Genomic DNA, 21,489 nt, shown 5'->3' with positions numbered 1-21,489 from the left:
GATGGGTTAAACAGGTGATGGGGATTAAGGAGTGCATTTATTGCAATGACCACTGGGTGTCATACGAAATTGTTGAATCCCTATATTGTACACCTAAAACTAATATAGCACTGGAATTAAAATAAAAACTTAAAGAGCCAAAAAAAAAAAAATACACCAAAGATAAATGTTGACATATGTCTTCCAATTCAAGAAAACTGAAGAAATAATGTCTAAAATACATGGAATTTGAAAAATATCACTGCCTGAAATAGGGAAAAAGATAATTCTAACATATGAAAAATTCATTTTATTATAGTCATTGAAATGAGGAAGGACTTGCTCCAGTAAAAATATTTAAAAGAAAGCCTTAATATCATTCCTGGAACAGGTTTTCTGTAATGAAAGTGGTGAAGGTTAAGACAATATTTAATAGGGCACACTTTGTAATAGATATGTAAAAAGAAGAGTTTTGAACTATTTAATTTTATCCAACTTAAGCCTACCCCCAGAAAATACAACTTGACCTTGGATAGGACCGCTCTTGGCAGCGGAGACAAACCCTAATGGAGCTGACACCTTGAGGTTATCTGATGACTGCACTCCTTCAAGCTGGGCATCTGGGCCCTCTTTGAGAAAAAAAAAGAGAGAGAAAGAGAAATTTGGGGAGCTGGGCAAAAACACAAGCCTAACTCTTAAGACAGGAATGCAGAGATCTTTTCCTCTTGGGCCAGTCTTGTAATGGTAAGACTTCCCCAATGTTAATAACCCTCTGTGCTGCATATTTTTCTCTTTGCCCCTCTAAATCCACTCTCTTTCCTCACCTGTGACCCTTCACCTGACCTTTATTGATTATATCAATAAGCTTTCTTGACCTTTGGTTTGCTGTTCAGTTCAGCCAATGAGAATCACCTGCAAAACATCAAAGGGCAATAGGAGAGGAAGGTCAGGGTGTTTATTCCCTTGCTGCAACACTGCCAGGCTTTGGATTAGTGGTATTCCCACACAAGTCACTGCTTCTGCTACACATCCCTCCTCTACAGCTACTCTGCTCTCTCCACATGTCAATAATGGCTCCTTCCACTAGACCCTCCATGATTACAAATGTGAGGGCTAGTTATTGCTGCAGTAGGGGTGGGTATATCATTATCCAATATACATCATCATTGCCTACACCTATGCAAAAAAAAAAAAGTCCCTTTACTAAGCTGTTTTCAATTATCCTCTCTCTTCCTATTAAGACCTTGGCTAATTCAGTCTACTTAGAAGTCTCTCTACAAATACTTTTCAAAGGCAATAAAGAAATCCACTATAATATACTGCAGGCAGAGGGTGGAATAGGAGGAAAAGTTATTAGGGCACAATTAATAAGGCTGAATCTGATGAGCAGCAAAAATTTGTTCATTTTGCCAGGAAACCCCTCTCAATTTTGTGCCTCTGCTGTCAATGCCCCCTTTTTATTCTTTGGAGCATATGAACATACTAGTTGATCTGCCCAGAAACTACTTGGCCAGAAAGCTTTCCAAAAAGGCCAAGTTTCTTTGTTCATGAACCCAAAGAATTAGTAAACACAGTTTATGGCCAATAAAAATCCCACACACAGCTTGGGCAAATAATAAGGTGAAAGCAGTTTCTTATTAAAGCTATGATTAGGTTTATCACATCTAATCATAACAGTCTCACCAGGGAGAAAAGTAAGCAAGTCTTCATTATGCACCACTACCTGCCAAAGCCAAAATTCTCTTAGGAAACAAAAACAAAGCCGAAGTGAACAATAGCATGCTTTTGGAATATATACCTTTACCCAAAGAATTTGGTCCAGAATGGAATGCAACTGATAAGTAATCACTTGACCAGTTACTTGAACCAGTTTTACCATGAAGCTAATGAAGTTTAAGCTTTAGCTTTACTTTACTTGCCCAAACCCCTTCCAAGGCTCTGGGAGGAACTCCAACAATATGTTCACATGGTCAGTATGTGTTTGAAGATTTGCCAAAATGAGAATTTTAATCACAATTGGTTAAGACTTATCTGTTTCCACTCTGCTTTTCTCATCATTGGACTTCCAACTGTGTTGGATAATGTTCGAGTGGCTATAGGCATTTTTACAACCTGGCTAAATAGCAGTTCAGTTAGGGGTACATTTAGTTTGGATTGATGTGATATATGTATGTGGTTCTCAGTCACTTCTGCATATAGTTAAGTTACTGCAAGCTTTCCTTTTGTAGGCATGGCCTACAGGAACGTTCCCTCTGCCCACTGTGCCAACGCATCCTACACTAGACACAAAGGTGCCGGCCAAAGTGTTACCATGATGTGAATATGGTGCCCGGGCCTAAGTATTACCATGATGTGAACCAGTAGCATGAGGGAATTAGAGGAGAAACAAACTTGAAAGTTCTGGATCCAGAAGCTGGTATGTGCAATAATGTGAATAATTTTACATATTAGACAGGTGACATTATCCATAGATTCAGTACTCAAAAATGCATAATTAAAACAGAAGTTCTCTCCTATCAGGAATATACTCAATAATACACAAGATGCAGTTTCCAACAGCATACATGTCTTTTCTTTTTTGATGAGAATCGAACAAAGAAACGATCAAACAGAAATCCTGTGGTAAAAGAGGGCAAATCTATAGTCATCCTACAAACAGAGAAGTACATCTATATTTTTATTATTATCAAAAATATAAAAAAGTGTCAATCAACATCTCTAGAGGAAAGACTGAATTATCTTTCCATTCTCTCCATAGAAAATGATATCACAAAATATTGTTATGTGAAGAAGCTGTCAAAATAACATATAGGGAAAAAACGTATAAAAGACAAGTGGCAGGCTGTTAAATAATGTAAAAATCATTATTTTTCTGTATTTTTTATGTCTGTGATATTTGCCACCTTTTTAAAAACTGTGTACTTGGTTGTGATTTCTTTTTCCAGATAAATATTCACTTTTATCTCTAATTTTATATTTGTGAATTTTTATTCTTTTTTCCCTAAAGAAGCCCCTGCCCAAATCGTAGAGGCTTCAAGGCCTATGAAAGCTGGATTTCTCTGCCAGTTGGCCTCAAACACAGTGATGTACCTTCCAGGCTCAAGTGCTGTCTAACTCCATAAACACAGAGCAAGTGCTACATAGAATGGGACATAAGGGAATTGTCTCAATATTGGAAAGAATACTTATTGTGGGTAATATGATGACTTCATCTACTCAGAAATGTAACTTAATCAATTGCTTTGAGAAGGTCATCAGGTGTATTCTGTTATCCAGAAAGGAGCTATGAAGTTGGACTTCAGAAAAACTGTCCCTTTGTTCTCTTAGTCTATAGTATCTTCTAGCCACAAAGAAGTCAGATGACTTCTCTGGGCCTTTTCAGCTTCTTCATGCTGAAAATAGGTTGCCTCTGGGCTACTTTTTCTTTACTATCTATACAAAATGGCTCAAGGTCACCTCACCTTCGCCTCACCCATTAAGACTTCCCAGAAAGCCCTTGACCTCATGGTCAAGCTCTTCCTTCAGTCTAGAGCTTTTTTCTCATTTTTCTCTTCAAGTTTCTTACCTCCTTTCTTAAATAAATTGACAATTGCAATATTCTTTTTTACTTTATTGTTTAAACCAACTTTAATCATTTTTGTCTGAATGAACCCCAAATAGAAAAAGTCCTGGCATGAGGTTTGGCTATATTTCATAAAGAAGTAGGTCTATTCAGGCATTTAAAAAAAAAAAAAAAAAGGTGGGGCATCTGGGTGACTAAATTGGTTGAGGGTTTGACTCTGGATTTCGGCCAGGGTCATGATCTCAGGGTTGTGGGATTGAGCCTGAATCAAGCTCTGTGCTCAGCAGGGAGTCTGCTTTTCTCTCTCTCTCTCTCTCTCCCCTGCCCCCTCTGCCTCTCACTCTGCTTGTGCTCACTTTCTCTCAAATGAATAATTTTTTTCCAAAAAAAAAAAAAATGGAGGTTAATTCTCTGCTATCTTACCCGGCCAACCAACTTAAAATACATGCAGCTTTTTAAAGTAGAAAAATTCTTCCAATGTTCAAATATTAGAAAACTTTTGAAAACTAAATGGAAAACTTTTAAATAATTGAAATTTAAACTTTAAAATTGTATTTAAGTTTCAGTTAGTTAACATACAGTGTGATATTAGTTTCAGGTGTACAATATAGTGATCCAACAGTTCCATACAACATTCAGTGCTCATCACAGAAAATGCACCCCTTAATCCCCATCACCTATTTTACCCATCTCCCCACCCATTGTTTAAGTAGGCTCCATGCTCAGTGTGGATGGGGCTTGAACTCATGACCCTGAGATCAAGAGTTACATGTTCTATTGACTGAACTCTAATACTAAGTAAGATATTGTAAAGTATGCATATATAGAACTACAATTTATTACATTAATTCTACTATAAATGTTATTATTATCACCTCCAGAGTTATTTTTTTCCCAGAGTTATTTTAAATTTCCCTTTTTCTTGCCGTTGACTCAAGTTACAGAAACATGCAAAATAGATGCTAACAACAACAACAAAGAAATCACAGAAAAAGAAGATGGATACAGCTATTCAGACCCATAAAGTGGGTCATTGTTAAGAAAACTGAGCTGTTTTACCATCCCAGGAAGGGCAACATCCATTCTTCTAGCGAAGACAAAAAGTCCCACCTCACATTCAATTGGCTTCTCTAGGTCTCTAATTTCTATATACAAAATGGGGCCAAGAGATGGAAGAAAGAAATACCCTCTTCACACATAGAACTTTCTTTTAAGTAAAAGAATTATAGAATTATAAGGAACCTTAGAGATCATTTATTCTAGTAGCCCCATTTTAAAAATGAGAATAAAGACCCAAAGAACCTAACTGGCATGGAGGATCATATCCATATTCAAAGCCAACCTGGGCACCAATGCAGTTCTCTTGATTCAGGCCATTCTAATCTCTAGAATGCAATCTACTTACTTAAATTTAGGATGCTAAAAAGATTTATCTTTAGGTTTTAGTTGTTCAGGATACAGATTCCATGGGCACACAAAAATGACACACAAACTGGAAATACCAGTCTTATGTTTAGTCACAACAGTCTACTTGTTTTATGATTTTTTTTAACAAATTCATTCCATATGCTTGGCTTGTATTAACAATCCCTCTCTCTTTTTTTCCTGCAGAAATAAAATGCTGATTTTTCAGTGAACACTCAATGCTATCAGCATTTAATTGCACAAGACTTAATTGTGAAGCTAGGTGGAGTTTTAACAAAGGATCGATCTCTTCATTGCAAGAGCAATGAGTTTCTAATGGTTCATTGGTCTGCCAAACCTCTTTGCCCTCCCAGTGCTAGGTGGAACCCTCTGCTGCCTATCTAGGTGTTAATCACTGTCTCTGACAGCTGATCAAAGGCATTTTATTTCCAAAAGCATTTTAAAAAATACACAGAAAAGAGTAGGAAATAGAAAAAAAGTAATTACCCCATTGTGTTAGCACTACAATAAGAGATCTCCAAGTCTGCATTTCTAAGGAAATGTATCAGTCAAGGTCTCTTAGTTGCAAGTGATAGAAGCTCACTGCAGTTTAGGCAAAATAGGGAAATTATTGAAAGGATACTGAGATGTCTTATATGAAGGCCAGACGAAAAGAAGTGCAGCTGAACCCCAAGGACAACTGGTATTGCCATTTTCTCATTCTTGTTTCCTTGTACATTTTAATTCCATTCTCAGAGACTAACCTAAACCACAGAATGAGGAACATGACTGCCAACAACTCCTCTGCTTTCTACCTCCAGCATTCAGGATGTTCAAGCTTTAAAAGTCCCAGGGAAGAACATAATTGGCCCAATTCCTTCCTGGAGGACTTGCTAAATTCAGGCAGGCAGGACCACACCAGGCAAAAATTTCATGACTGAAAGAAGGTAGTGCTGCTTCCAGCAGAAAGGAGAAGTGCTTGACAGATTAAAAATTAAAAATAATTTAATATCCACTAAAAATATTTTCAATTATGGAAGCCATAAGTATATCACTAGGGACAGTAGGGTATAAGTAGTTCTGGTCTCGGTTTCCAAATTTAATAGCTCTGGACCTCACGCCAATACCTTAATCCACTAAGCGCCCTTGGCCTCAGTAATTAATTCATAAAATGGGAATAAATATTTAAAATTCCTAAAGGCGGGAGACTAGAGAGGGCATGTGGCAGCCATGAGCATACGCCTTGCAAACCTCCAACATGGAAAGTGTATTCAACCAGGGGCCTCAGCTGCTATGCTTTGAAATTCATTGACTGGCTTATGCCAAGGCTGCTCTCAGACAATGACTGAGTATGGGAAGAGTGGGGGCAGGAAGGGAGTGTTACAAGAGACAGACTCAGATTCCTGGGAGACAGAGTACTCTGCTGTCATCCAACTTTAGTTCAGAGTCCCCAACAACTTTGCTGCTTCATCCTGAGACTGCATGGCTATCTATGTCATATTGACCTAAACTTCTCTCCCTCACTTGGGATCAGACTTCCATTATGTGGTCTGGGAGGTCTTCCAGTTTTTTTATTCCCTTTCCATTTCCTTTCAGACAAACATTTTCCCAAATAAAATCCACACATGTTTAGTCCTGTCTTTGTACCTGCTTTTCAGAGGACGTGGACTAATATAAGATGATACCAAGTTCACTATTTAATCATCTTCATGATCTGTGATATAATTAAAATGCATTTCACCTGTAACAATAGGTCTATGAATAAACTAAATCACCCGGGAGATTTTTTTTAGGAACTGATTCCAATTACTCCTCCTCTACCTACTGAATCAAAGTCTCCCAAGCTTATTCCTGGAATTCTATATTTTATAAAAAGGCTCTTGTGATCAGTGTGGTAATCATAAGTACTATAATAGTTCCTTTCACCCCTTCCTCCATCTTGAGGGCACTCAACAGGATTGAACTCCTTGACTCTCACTGTTGGGAGAGGGAATACATGACTAGCATCAGCCAATGAATTTTGAAAGGAAATAACATGTTGTTTACCAGAGTAAGATCCTTCCAGATCAGTAGTATTCCATAAACTATTTTTTCCCAGTCCATGAAAAGATAAGTACAAAGATGGAAATAAATATTTATAAACTGTAATAGTAATTTAGTATTGCTACAACATCCAAACATGTGGTCAATGATTTATCTTTACCATATTTTATAAAAGTATTGGTCCCTAACAGATTAGAATAAAATAAATCAATGAAAATTGGCCTCCTACCTCAGATAGTTTAAAAAAGTACAGTTTAGAACTTTCATTTTGGTCTGGCACTATGAATGACAATCAAGGTGATGATCATTCTACTAATTTGAATCCAAGAGCAACTAATGAGTGGAATCCCCATCCCATCTCTACCTTCAGCTCTTAGTGAACCCACAGTGGAAATGTTAACTTGAATAGGAAATAAACTTCTGTTGGGTTAAGCCAGTAAGATTTGGGAATTGTTATTATAGCAAAATTTAGCCCATCCCAACCAATACAGTCTCATAATTTAGGACCATGTGCACAAAAAGAAAATATAAAATCTAGTTGATATACTTATGGATCAAAGAAACCTAAGATGTCATTAGAAGAACTGAGAAAGATGGAATTTAAAACTAGAATTGGTCAATGAAGAAACTTCATTAGATAGCATGCAATATTTCCCTTAACATTGCAAGTAAGAGAAGTTAATCTTCATTAGGCATTCCCTGTTACAAGTGGAGGTAAATTATTAATAAATATTGAGTGTCAAACACCATGGTAAGCACTTTAGATAGATTACCACACTTAAATCTAATACAAACTCATGAGGCAGGTCCTATAATTAGCAGAATTTTACCAATAAAGAAAATGAGCATTGGAATATTTAAGTAACTTGTCTAAGGTCACAAAGCTAGTAAATACAGAGTCAGATTCAGAGTCAGGTAACTGTATGCAATAATAAGTTATTAACCTTGTCCAGAGCTAAAATATGCCTCTTTGTCTTTTCCATTCTACTACACCTAATTCTTATGAATGGCGAGGCAGGTTAAATTCAATCCCTTTCACTTTAATGGGAATCTAAACATATTCAAAATATTAAAGGGAGCAGATGCGAAAACTAACAAACACTGGATGCTTATTATAAGTATTGTAACATTTAATTCTCATAGCATAACTTACACAGAAGAAAATAAGGCTCAAATATTTAAATAATTCTTCCATGACTAAAACCATAAGTGGAAGTATTGAAAATCAACTACGTGATTTTTCTCATGTCACTGTAGAGCCTGTTGATTAATAGAGACATAATAATTATTCTCTTTTAAGAGTTCATCTTTCCCAATAATTAAAAAATATTCATTCATTCATTCATTCATTCATTCATTCTTTTCACTTATAATAAAAGACAGTTTTTACTTTGGCCCAAAAATGTCCTGCATTTTCTGCCCCCTAATACCATTCTGAATTCACCTCAAACTACTCTCTCCCTTTTTCACTCAATCTCAGTCACTGTAGTTATTCTAGTTACTATTGCATAACAAACCACCCCAAATCTTTGTGGTATAAAACAACATTTATGTAATATGCTGACAAAGTCTGGCCAGAAAAATGGAAAGAATATTAATATCACATTGTAAGAAGCATATGTGAGATGGATATACTGTGTGGCCAGTCACACTAGCCTTCTTGGTATTCCTTCATGTTGCAGGTCAACTTCTACCTTAGGGCCTTTGTGGTTTCCTCCTTCTGGAATGCATTTTACCCAGATATCTGCCAGGCCAACTATCTTCTGTCCTTCAAGCCTTTGCTCAAAACTTACCTTCTTCAAAGAGATTTACCCTAATCAGTGACAAAAGCTCTGTCTTTAGTCAGACTTAATCAGGCTCTCTCAGTCTTTTTCTCACCTTGGCTTCAGTCAAGAAACCCATCTTTGGCCGGCCCAACACAGTACTAGCAGGAATCCTGCTAAGGTTTATTTGATCCTTGGTATCTGATCACCCTTGATTTTTAGTCAAGTTTCTCATACCCCAATGTTGATGAATAAGTTCTTGGTCTGCCTCTAACAAGAATCCTGTTAGGCCAAGATAGCAAGAACAACCCTATCCTTGATGTAGCTACCCTCTTAGTGAATTTTCCACCCACCTATTCTGTCACTCTGCTTCTTGGCTATAAATTCCCAACTGTCTTTGCTATGTTTGAAGTTGAGTCCAATCTTTCTCTCCTGCTACAATACCTCTATTGCAAAAGTCTTGAATGAAGTCTTCTTTACCATTTTAACAAGTCACAATTTTTCCTTACACCAACCATAACTAATACTTAAATCCAAGTTGCTAGTTTGGACCATTTAACCTAAGAAGACTGTTCCATCATCCAACCTTTAGAGCCAAGTCTAAACTTCCACAGACTGACAAAAGCCTACCACTGATTTCCTAAAAGAAAAATGAGTTGTTAATCTCATTTACTTTCTCTGCATATTTGAGTACCATCTGAGGAGGCCTACCTGGTTCTGGCAGTGAGAATGCCTAAGGAGCCCTTGAAGGTATCCCAACACTTGGAGAGACTTGCTGAGATTTGATGTTGCCTCTGTATGTCTGTGGTTTCTCCCTGTGGAGGCAAAAAGATTTTAATCACAGTTTAAAAATATATCTAATTTGTGTAGGAAGAACGCTAAAAGAGAGAGAGAGAGAGCAGGGAAAAGGTAACTAAGAAACATGGAAAGCCAAATAGCACCCTGAAGAAATAACTGCTTAGCCAAACAATACCATATGTACCCCAGATTTATCTCCTCCTAATGATCATGATAATAACAGTAATAATCAAGAAAGAAAAAAACTTCTATCTAAAACCACACTAGATCCCAGTATGTTCTGCTGTGTACTTGACCTTTTGTTTAATTCAATAACTTGATAAGCTACTTTGGGTGTTAAAGGTAGACTATGGAATCATACTTTCTAAGGAGACTATAAAACAGAGAGAGAGTTAAACTGTTTAACATAAGAAATGAACAAGAATGGGGCAGCCCGGGTGGCTCAGTGGTTTAGCTCTGTTTTTAGCCCAGGGCCTGATCCTGGAGACCCGGGATGGAGTCCCACGTCAGGCTCCCTGCATGGAGCCTGCTTCTCCCTCTGCCTGTGTCTCTGCCTCTCTGTCTCTCTCTGTGTCTCTCATGAATAAATTAAAAAAAAAAAAAAGAAATGAACAAGAATGTAAGACTGTTAGAGAAAGGAAGGTGGGTCGGAGGATGTAGAAGAAAAAGAGCTAAGAAATCAGTTGACTTGGAGTCTAACAAATGTCAGCCAGTAGGAAATCCCTAATGACAGGGAAGCCAATGGAAGCTGTGGTCATTTTAAACTGCGTTGTTAGGATATATATGTTTGACTGCCCCTCTTATTCATAGACTCTCAGGCTGGTGACATCTCAAGGGCATGGAGTCACTGGGAACTCATCTCACAGGGGGACATCACACCAAAACTGAACAACACCATGCATTCCACTGAAGCAATCACCCACCGAACTTTCACAACAGAATCAGGAACTTCAAATCAGGCTTGACTTGAAGAACACTCCAGAGCATGCACAAATGAGATTTAAGCCAATTCCATTTCAGTCTCAAAGAACAGGGTAACCCTAGTAGACATGTGAGCAGCAATGATAGTGGCAAGATTTGAGTGTATAAAGAAAATTAGAATCAGCAAGTAAGATTACTGGGTTTCTCCAGTGGCAAATTATGCATTGTTTAGAGCACATCACTAAGGGTCACCTGATTCTGTCTTTTCATTACCTTTGAGCTATTTTCAACTGTGTAAAATTGTAGAAAATTAAAATGCAATGAAAATGACTTTTGAGAAACGCCTGGGTGGCTCAGTGGTTGAGCATCCAGCTTCAGCTCAGGCTGTGATCCCAGGATCCCCGGATTGAGGGCCTACCAAGCCTATAATATTTATTATCTATCTCTTTACAGATAAGGTTTGTTGAACTCTGTAATAGATGAGAAAATAGGCTTTGAAAGGTTATGAAAATTACCCAAATTCAGTCAGTGAGTGACATAGCCCAGACCCTTAAACCTCCTACCTTGTATTTTTCCTCAGAAGTCAGTGTTGCTGGCTTTTATTTGTCCCAAACCAGATCATCTCCTCTCTGGCATACTTTTGATGTTTTTAAAGTAGAGCTCTTCCTGTCTCCATCTATACACTCATGCTTGGAATTTCTTTAGGAAAGGACTATTCTTTCACATTGCAATGATAACGTAAAAATGAAAAATATCCGAGAGAAGAAAACTAAAAAGTTTGGTTTGTGTGAAGGTGATAATGACAGAGAAAAGACCCTGTTCACTGAGTAGAAAAAGAGGTCAAGCCATTTATTTTCACCTAAAGAGAAACTGGAGTGGTTCAACGGGAGGCTGGCACAAAACAAAACTGGGGTTGCCTGAGAGCAGTCAGGTCCCTAACTCAATTTATCTACATGGTTTTCTCTCCCTCACTACTCCAATCTGGTTTGCATTTTATTGTCAAAAGTTGGAGGGGGGTGTTATTACAACAGTCACCTCTTATTAGCTGGTATTAACCCCTCAGGGCCTCGTTGAAAATGGCAGGAGCAATTGTTCTATCTAAAGCTGTTCTATGAAGTGGTATTTAACAAGTTTCCTTTTGGAATATTGTCATCTCTCCCTCCTTCCCCGTCTCCAGCTCTCTGCTCCCATATGACCCCAATTAGTGTGTGTGTGTGTGCAGGGGGTGGGGCACTTGGTTTCCTTTCAAAGAAATGAGTGCACAGGGCTATAAAATAAATGAGGTCTTCCCAGCACTCGTGTATTCATTACAATTTTTCAAGACCCACAAAGAAGTGAAAGAGCCAGGGTGTCAATGGAAAGGCTAATCAGAATTTAGAAGGGCAATGAAAATCATATAAATGGGATTCCACTCGAAACTCTACAAACTCCTAAAGATGAAGTATTCAGGCAATTAATTCACTAGTAACTCAGCACAACTTGGAACAAGAGGAACATAGCATTTGAATTTTATTTCCATCCCTTCAAAAAGAGGAGAAAACACTTTTCCAGAAGAACGCCGCTCTCTTACCTTAACCAACTCTTGACAAAGTTTGGACACAAGCAAATCTCTTCAAACAAACCAAATGATGTAAATTCCAGTCACAAAACGAAAGCCAAGGAGAGGACTCCATGGCACCCAGGAAGAAAACTCATCACTGCCCATACCAATTATATAGATATATAGATATAATTGATTCTTGTTCTTGATATTCATGTTCTATAAAGTCACTGCAGACACTGAATTAGTGAATACTAAATCATTGCTTCTGGGGGAAATCCAAAGGTAGAATCCTGAAAGCATTTTTGTCAACTGATGGATACATAACCTGTTTCATGTGTGTTTCTGTTTAAAGATACCTTTTAAAATATATACAGTTGATTTTAACATTGAACTTCTGGCTCACAGCACTATAACTCATGCCTGAATGAAACTTGTCTAACACACATGTTTTCACCATAAGGCACCATACAGCCCCCTTATACCTAGAAAACCTAGACAGCGCTTCAGCTGTACACCTGAGGGTCATTTTAAACAGAGAAATCACCCACATAGAGCACAAAATGTGAAAAAGGTGACACTAAATAAACCGTGAAAAGGATACTTGTTTACAGTGTGAGAGCTGAAATAAAAGGACAGACTATCACCTTGGTCCTCCTCAGCTGGGAACATGTACCAGGGGACTCAAATTTTCACCATCCTGCCATGCTTATGTCTAAGAATGACTAGAAAAGCACCTTAAGTATTGATTTGGGGGTTACACATCACTTTTAGCAAGGTAAGCATTTGCAAATACAGAATCTGGGAAAAATGAGGATTGACTGTATCTCTTTTTCCCCAGAAGCTGCATAAGCAACAAATAACACTGTGGGGATAACACAAACAGATCAGCATTGCCAGGATATATAATACAAACATTTTTAATTCTAAGGATCTGAGGCACAAGGAGCTAGAGAATTCACAAATACTGTGTATTCTTTAAGGAGAAGGTCAAGTTGAATAGTTGGTATGAACGATTTGTGAATGGGGGAAATGTTGATTGCTTTATTACCTGGCAGGGATTGTGTGAAACAGTGGCCAATTTTTGACATCGAGGAAGCTGGCATAGTAATTGATTTCCCAGTTCTCTAAAACTAAGCACCTAAAAATCCAATCTCAAGCAACCCTAAGGGCTTCTCAAAGTGTTCTTCCAAAAATTCTCAAACCTCCCGCATATTAACCTTGAGAATATTAAAAGTCTCTAGGATGAAACCCTGACATACGATTAGCCTGTTAAAGAAAAGGTTGAGTCAAGAAAATACTGATAGTTGAGAAGTCAACAAAAAATCAGTATTAGCTATTTTGCATTTATTAAAAGAATGTGTTTCAGAGAAAACTATGCATTGTCTACATACAGCACATCCTACCAGTTTATCAGATACTAACCTTTTATTATTTTTGATATGTTGCAATCCTTCTGCGTTATAAATAACTGATAAACATGTAAATTCTGTCCAATCTGATAGAGATTTAATTGATTCTCCTTATCCCCAAGGTAAAAAGGTTTTTTTGTTTTTGTTTTTGTTCTTTGCCTTCAGTGGATATTCACTTCAGCATTCCTTTGCTTGCCAGGTAAGTTTGCAGTATTTTGACTTCTCCTTTGAACCACTTATAACATCTGTGTGGTTCCCTCTGTCTTTCTTTCTATTCTCATAGTTGCAGTACCAGGAAGCCTAAGAATTAACCTAATAAAATATATCAGTAGGAGAAAAAGCATACAATTTTTATTAATGTTTATGGGCACTGGAGTTCACAAAGAAGAAGTGAAATGCAAATAAGAGGTTAAACTAAGGGGAGTTATATGCCATTTTAACAAAGAAGGTTGTGCTTCAAGAGCTAATAAATCACAGGGAAGTTTGGGGGGGAAATGGAGGAACTAATGGATGATAAAGTCTTATTTTGAGATGCCTGGGTGGCTCAGCAGTTAAGCATCTGCCTTAGGCTCAGGATGTGATCCTGGAATCCCTGGATGAGTCCCACATCAGGCTCCCTGCATGGAGCCTGCTTCTCCCTCTGTCTATGTCTCTGCGCCTCTCTCTCTCTCAAATAAATAAATAAATAAATAAATAAATAAATAAATAAATAACTTTTTTTAAAAAAAGTCTTATTTTGGTAAGATCTATTTACAAACTCATTGCAGTACAAATTCTGTCTCCAGTGATAAGAGTGTTCTTGTCTTCTGGGGTGGGGAAAATAGAAAACCTACAGGTAGAAGGGGATGGTCACCTTCACAAAGGGAGTCTTATATCTTGCTTTAGGCAGGTAAGGGGAAGGCAGAGAACTCTTCCTGCATCTGTTGGTTCTCAGTTGCCTTCAATATACCAAATAATCCTTGGTATATTTAGGGGTGGCATACTCTCATCTCCTTCACCACATATATGAGTATAATAAAATCATTCTTGCATGTTCATTTTTAAATCTGTATAATTGTCATTATTTTACCTTTTTAATTTTTTTAAAAATTTAAATTTAAATTTAAAATTTTATTTTATTTTTTTTAAGATTTATTCATGAGAGACACAGAGAGAGAGGCAGAGACAGAGGCAGAGGGAGAAGTAGGCTCCATGCAGGGAGCCCGATGCAGGACTATCCTGGGTCCCGGGATCATGCCCGGAGCTGAAGGTAGATGCTTAACCACTGAGCCACCCAGGCGTCCCTATTTTACCTTTTTTTAAAGAGCTATTCACAGGCCTTTAATTCTACTTGTCCTGTGAGAGAAATGTGGGAAGATGAAAGTTCAATGTTTGCTAAGTCTTATGCATCATTGTTCAGACACTAAAGAGTAGATATGGCAACAGTTCTACAATAGAGCACAATTCTATAATTTGTATGCAGGAGGGTAAGGGAACGGCCACTCTGGAGAGTGTTTGTGGATGGGGTTAATCAAGGGATGTATCTTAATCAATCAGAGTAGCAAAGGACTATAGAGAGGTTTGTTTGTTTGTTTGTTTGTTTGTTTGTTTGAAAGATTTTTCAAATTTTAGGTGGCACTCAAACTTGGGATAGAATTTTAAGCAATTTTCCAAGACAGCTTTTAGAGAATAACTACAAAATCAGGTTGCTGAGGAACCCAAGGCTCCTCTAGACTAAATTGTCCAGAGCCTCAGGTATCATCTGAAGGTAGTTATTGGCCACCACTTAATCTTCTGCTAAGAGATAATTCTAGTATAGATAGCTTCCTTTTGAAAGCATATGAGTGTGTGTGTGTGTGTGTGTGTGAGAGAGAGAGAGAGAGAGAGAGAGAGAGTGACAGAAAGAGAGAAGATAGATCCTCCATTATCTAAGCAACATTCCAGAGGCATGATGGGTGGAAACTGTTCTACTTCTCATCAAGTTTCTATAACAATTACCAGAAATGCAGAAATTCATGGCTGGCCAGGACTCCAGGAATCTGAGAGATATTCTCAGGCAGGCTAATTATAGCTACTTTATTTCTTCTACTCTCAATAGTTGAAAACATCTGATCACTGTCTCCAAGCTCAGCCCAACATTCACAGTAACAGTCATGCAGCTTTTCTGACCTAAAGAAAGAGATTCTTAAACATCCCAGTTCATTATGTTGGCATTCAGACTCAAACCATTCCTGCTACTTAGACAACATGAATGCAATGTTGCATTTCCAAAAACTAGGTTTAAGCTTGATTCTCAAAGCTTGTTCCCTTGCTAATAGCCCTTTTACATGTGGTGGGATTTTATTCACTCGGGGCATCTAGTATACAATTTCTCCTTTCTGTTTGCACTCTGATCTTTTTTATGAGGAAATTCTTCTTTATGAAGATTTTTGGTAAGAAAAAGAGCTGACTTCCTACCTCACAACCAGAGAGTGACATTACTTAGTCTTTGTCCTGGCATAACCAGTGAGATGGGTGCATTACTTAGTCTCAGCCAATCAGATGTGTCACATGCATTTGCTTTTTTTTTTTAAGATTTTATTTGTTTATTCATGAAAGACACAGAGGGAGAAAGAGAGAGGCAGAGACACAGGCAGAGGGAGAAGCAGGCTCTGTGCAGGGAGCCCGACGTGGGATTCAATCCCAGGTCTCCAGGATCACACCTTGGACTGAAGGTGGCGCTAAACCGCTGGGCCACTGGGGCTGCCCGCATTTGCTTTTGGGAATATTCAATTCTATCAAATAAATGAATGTGTAATTTATAAAAATAGGCAAAGCCCTTTTAAGGTGTTTCAGTATAGGTGAGGAGCTAGTAAGCAAAAAGTTTGTGGGATATAAGCAGATCTTACAGGGTATGATAAGCATGAGATAAGAAGCTAGCAAATAGAGCAAATGTCTCCCACAAAGAGGAGAATTAAAGAACCAATAGATACCTAATATCCTATAGCACCTGGTTGCTAAGTACACATGCAACTAAATACACAAAAAGAACTAAATATTCAGGATACATTATATATGAGCATTTAATATATACGATGCCTTAACTTATCACCTAGTGGTGACACCCATTCTGGCCTCTTGTATTTTCTGTCCACGAAGCACAACTAGAACCCATGACTGCTGTTTAGACTATCTGGTATTCTCCAGATACCTCCAGGCCTCTCTGTTGGGGGAGCTCACATCCCTGACCCGGGCCAGAAAAAGGTTCTCTAAGGAAACTTCCTCACAATACAAAGCCCAAGAGAAAGCAGATTAAGGAAGCCCCGGAGACCCCAGAGACCTCCCCATAAGAACTGCCATCCGGGACAGAAGACCAGCGTGTCCTGGCTCCCAGAGCACTTGTCTTCAACACCCCTGCATCCTGGGGGCTGGAGACCAGTGGGGGGAAAGAAAACTGTCTTTGTCAAAAGGATGCTCAAGTCTTAGTTATGTATAAAGGGGGCAGGAAATAAACATCCTTTAAGACAGCTCTACCTTAAAAAAAAAAAAAAAAAAAGTTGTGGCTGGTTGCACTTATCCCTGTGTATATCCAAGAGAGCGAGTGTGTGTCATTGGATCAAGGCATCACACATCTATGGGCGCATTTGCTCAAACCTCAGTTTTGGTTCTGCACGCACACTTTTGGTGGAGAAGACTCATGTGGTATAGACAGATGGGATGTATGAATATTGCATACCCTGAGATTCAGATTCTGTGGCCCTCCCACATATACCTATCCTAAGTGGGTTAACTTACCTCGGTTTTTCCCCTTGCTTTTCACTGTGTGTTTTAAATCAATTTAAGAAATCATCTCATTTGAGCATTTTAATTTGGTCATCTCATTTGAGCATCTTAATTTGGTGAGGTTTTCTGTCCTATGACCTCTGGGAGAGCACGCCTGGTAGTACATATGGAAGCTCTTACTACCAGGTAATTCTCCTTTGTCCTGAGCCTCTGAGTCAATAGTGAGTGATGCAAGGGTGTGTCAGCTGACATTGGAATCATGGCTGTGGTGTAGTGCTGCCCCGCAGCTCTTAGAGTCCTCCTGATTTCAATATTTTGGAGCATTTTATTTAATTGTAAACTAAGGCATACATAAGAAAAGTATATAAAGGGTGTGTAAAATTTGGCAAATAATTATAATACAAACAACAATGAAACTTCATCAACAGGTAGGAAAATTAAAGCCAAATGTAGAAGCTGAATTTGCCCATGACTACTTCTCCTATAAGTTGGCCTCTTAGAAAGAAAAAAATGGTTTTCTGCAATGTTCCATGGAAATGGGCAGCAGCCTGGTGTTAAAGGCGATTGATCTTGGTCAATAGTAAGAATTGGCTCGCAGACTTTTTGAATCTCCCAGGAGATGATGAATTTTGGTTTGACAAGTCCTGTCACTCACTTGCCATGCTGTAGAGCCATAACTACCAGGCTTAGACCAGCCCCGGGTTGTGAAAGTATGGTGCTACCTCCAATGGAAGGGCTAAGCTGATGGGAAAGGAACGAGGCCACAGTTTTATCATTGCAATTAATTTCTAAAGCCCAAGGGTTGCAATCCCTAACCAAGAGTCTTACATCTGGCTCTGCTAGATATCTGTGTGTTGCCCAGGAGCCTGCACATGGGGCACTGATACTCATGCATCAGTGAGTCAATCCTCTTGACCCCAGCAGGTATGGCATGTGCTCTGCCTGGTGACTAGTCCTCACTGGCACAATGCAAACATTACCAGTGCCTGCTCCCCACTCCCATGACTTATAATACCCTTCCTCTGTCCTGGAAATAACCATAGTCCTGTCTTTTGTGCCCATCATTTTCCAGGTTTTCTTTTAATTATACCACCTAAAGATTCATTACCAAATAACTCAGTTTACTCTCTTTGCCTATTTTGAAACTTTATGTAGTATGTGAGATTTGTCTATGTTGCTGTGCATAGAATGCATTTTATTCTGTAAAGTTATTTATAGATTCATTCAATTACAGATTAACATCTCCAACTGGAATTGCTGTGTGATTAGGTATACATGTGCTCAGTTTTGAGGAGATAATGGGAACAAGTTTTCCATAGTGCTTGTACAGATTTATGTGCCTGCAGAGATGAAAGTCCTGTTCTACATCCTTACCTCCACTTGGTATTATCTGATTTTTTTAATGTTTGCCAATCTGATGAGTGTGTAATGATGCCTCGCTGTGGTTTTATTTTGCATTCCCCTTATTTCTAATGAGGCTGAGAGCCTTTTCAGGTACTTACTAGCCATCTTAATTTCTTCTTTTGTTAAATGCCTTTTCAAGTTCTCTGTACAAATTTCTATTGATCCATATGTCTTTTTCCTATCTCCTATTTGTAGGATCTCTCTGTATATTTTGGATCTAGGCGTTTGGTAGTTAAATATTACAAATACCATCTCTGTAGTTTGGTTTTTCCCTCTTTTTAAAGAGTTTGGGTGTATTAGTTTTTGGTTTTGGGGGTTCTTTTTGATGGATAGAGTCTTTAATTTTAATGGAGTAGAAAAAATATGGATAGTATTTTCCTGTATGGATAGTATTTTTGTGTGTCTTGTAAGAAAATTCTTCCCAACTCTGACTTCATGAAGGTATTTTCCTGCACTATCTTCTAAAATGCTTTATAATTCTACCTTTCACTTTTAAGTCTATAAGCCACTGGGAATTGATTATTTGTGAATACTCCCACTTTTTTTTCCAGAACCAGGTCTCCAACCTCCAATCAATTTTGGAAGTCTCTGATAACCCTATAATAAATTTTCTTTTTGCTTTAGATAGCCAGCATAAGTTTCTGCTGCTTTCAATCAAGAGGTCTGGCTGATAAAATGGACTACTGCCTTGGCTTCCATTCCTGGAATCCTGCCTTTTAACCCCAGCCCAGTTATGTGCCCTGTGACCACATGCAGACTGGTTTTTGTCCGTGGTTTGGACTATGCCCAAAGATTGCCATACTCCATGATCTTGTGCCTTACCCAGCAGACTACTTCATATTTCAGACCCTACAGTTGGATCGGTTCCACCAGCTCCTGTCCCACTGCCCAGTTTCACTGTAAGTTAAAAACCATGCTCCACTGATTCTCAAGATATGATATGAAATTGTACGCCAGCCCTTAGACACTCAGCTGCAAGAGTGAGAGGCCCATAGAAAGAGCGTTATAGAGATAACATTCATAAGTCATCGCCAATTGACGTCATCTGCTAAGCCAGGCAAGTGAAAGCAGGCTTAACTCCCAGTTGGGGATTTCAGATCTTATTGCCATTCTTTGTCTCTCCTATCAGGAGACCATACAGGAAGATTCACACTTTACTTTTTTTCCAAGTGGTTTATTGATTTGTGGATTCAGAGAAATGTGCATCAATTGAACTAACCATTCCCTTTAAGTAAGGGGGGGATTCACACTGTGCTGAAATTAATGGGCACAACAGTACTGCCTCTTAGAGTTCAACCACAGCACAATAGATGCACACAGTGTGAGGGCAATCTGGAGATTAAATAGCTCTACTTCATCCTTAGCGATCAAAAGCCAGTGTGCTCTTATTCTACTTTCTTTGGCTTCCTCATCCCTCCCGCCAGACATACACACTTCGAGGAGATTATGTGCACTATTTAATAGAAAATAGATTTCTTGCCTTCCCATCTTTCCACTTTCTCTTTATATTTCTAGGTTTTATGTTTCCTCACTAGCTCTTAAGCGTAGCAAACTTTGGATCCTTTCTTCCTAGATTCTGCTTAACTTCACATCTTCTCTGATCAAGTCACAATGGAAATAACATCTAAGACAAGACAAGATAGCAAATATATAACACTTAATCAATGATTTTTTCCTTATAAAAATGTAAGCACTATTCTTGTACATGGATATGATTCCACTGACCTACTGTGTTTTTTTCTCTTGATAATAGATATATCCCTTCCACCACTGTGCTTATGGCTGTCATGACTAATAATTACAGTATTTGTCAATTTTATAACTTTTACAGATTTAAGAGTCCTTTGATAAAAATCACACTTCATTTTATTTCAAAAACTACTAATAAAATAGGTAAGACCTATAGCATTATCCTTAGTTTCTTGAGAAGGAAACTGAGGCTTAGAGGGAATTAGTGAATGATCTAATGTACAGCCAGGACCTAATCTTGACTATCATGACTCCTTGGCCAGTGCTCTTTCCCAGATGATTGTCCTGTATTGAAAGGTTCTCAAAAAAAAAAAAAAAAAGAAAGGTTCTCTACATAACTATAATAACATTTATTTTGTGCAAAATTTACCAAGAATAAAACCTGCAACACTGGTCATTTTCATATCTTTTTTAACCATCTGATTCCATACTTGGCATAAGGATGCTACTATATGAACTATAAAGACATTAGTTGTACGATAATGCTATTAATAAATATTAGCATGTGCTAGGATTCTGGGAATATCTAATATATGAAATACAATCTCATTTGAGGTTTCTGAGGCTTTTTTTTAGCAATTCACATTCAAAACTTATCTTATTCATTATTGAGATTAAAAAGGCAAACATATTCCAATAAAATGTGTTTAAACAAGAAAGGTCAAATTCCAGACTTCCATCTTTAATAGCAAGCAGATTGAGTAAACAGGCTCTTTCCAAACATATTTAGGTCTTTATAACTGTACAGAAGAGGCAGGGGATGGTTGGTTTCAGGGCACAAATCTGATAACACAATCTGTCCCTTTTATTTTTATTTTTTTGAATACTTAGCTGTTAATTTCAAGGCTCAGTGAAGTTCTACTGCACTAGAAATAAAGGATTTGTTTAAATAGGATTACAAGAGATAAAAGAAGAATGTTCAAGAAAAGCTATTGTATATGTATATTTTTTCAATCTTCTATGCTGATTACCCTGACTCTTCCAAAAGATCAAAAGGAATTTCTTTTTTTCATACTATCATTATTTAATTCATTCTTTCATTTATTTAATTTCATGCAAGTGTTAATTCAATCTCCATTACTCATATAGTAACTACCATGTCTTTCTTGCACTAAACCACAAGCTATAGAAATATGGGTAACAAGTGTACCCAGAGGGGTGAGATTACACAGG

At 38.0% G+C, this 21,489-nt stretch overlaps 1 long non-coding RNA gene across 1 annotated transcript in view; it reads right to left on the bottom strand.

Moving 5' to 3' along the window:
- Positions 1-21,489, bottom strand: part of LOC119873011 — a 66,548-nt gene that overhangs the window by 17,280 nt on the left and 27,779 nt on the right. The window contains exon 3 of the long non-coding RNA XR_005362913.1: positions 9,463-9,566. This is a non-coding gene — a long non-coding RNA (uncharacterized LOC119873011). The remainder of the gene's footprint in view (positions 1-9,462; positions 9,567-21,489) is intronic.

Source organism: Canis lupus, chromosome 8, assembly GCF_011100685.1.
Source record: "Canis lupus familiaris isolate Mischka breed German Shepherd chromosome 8, alternate assembly UU_Cfam_GSD_1.0, whole genome shotgun sequence".
In the NCBI taxonomy this organism is placed as follows: Eukaryota; Metazoa; Chordata; class Mammalia; order Carnivora; family Canidae; genus Canis; species Canis lupus.
The sequence above is the reverse complement of the archived record's forward strand: the minus strand, read 5'-3'. Positions and strand labels throughout refer to the sequence as shown.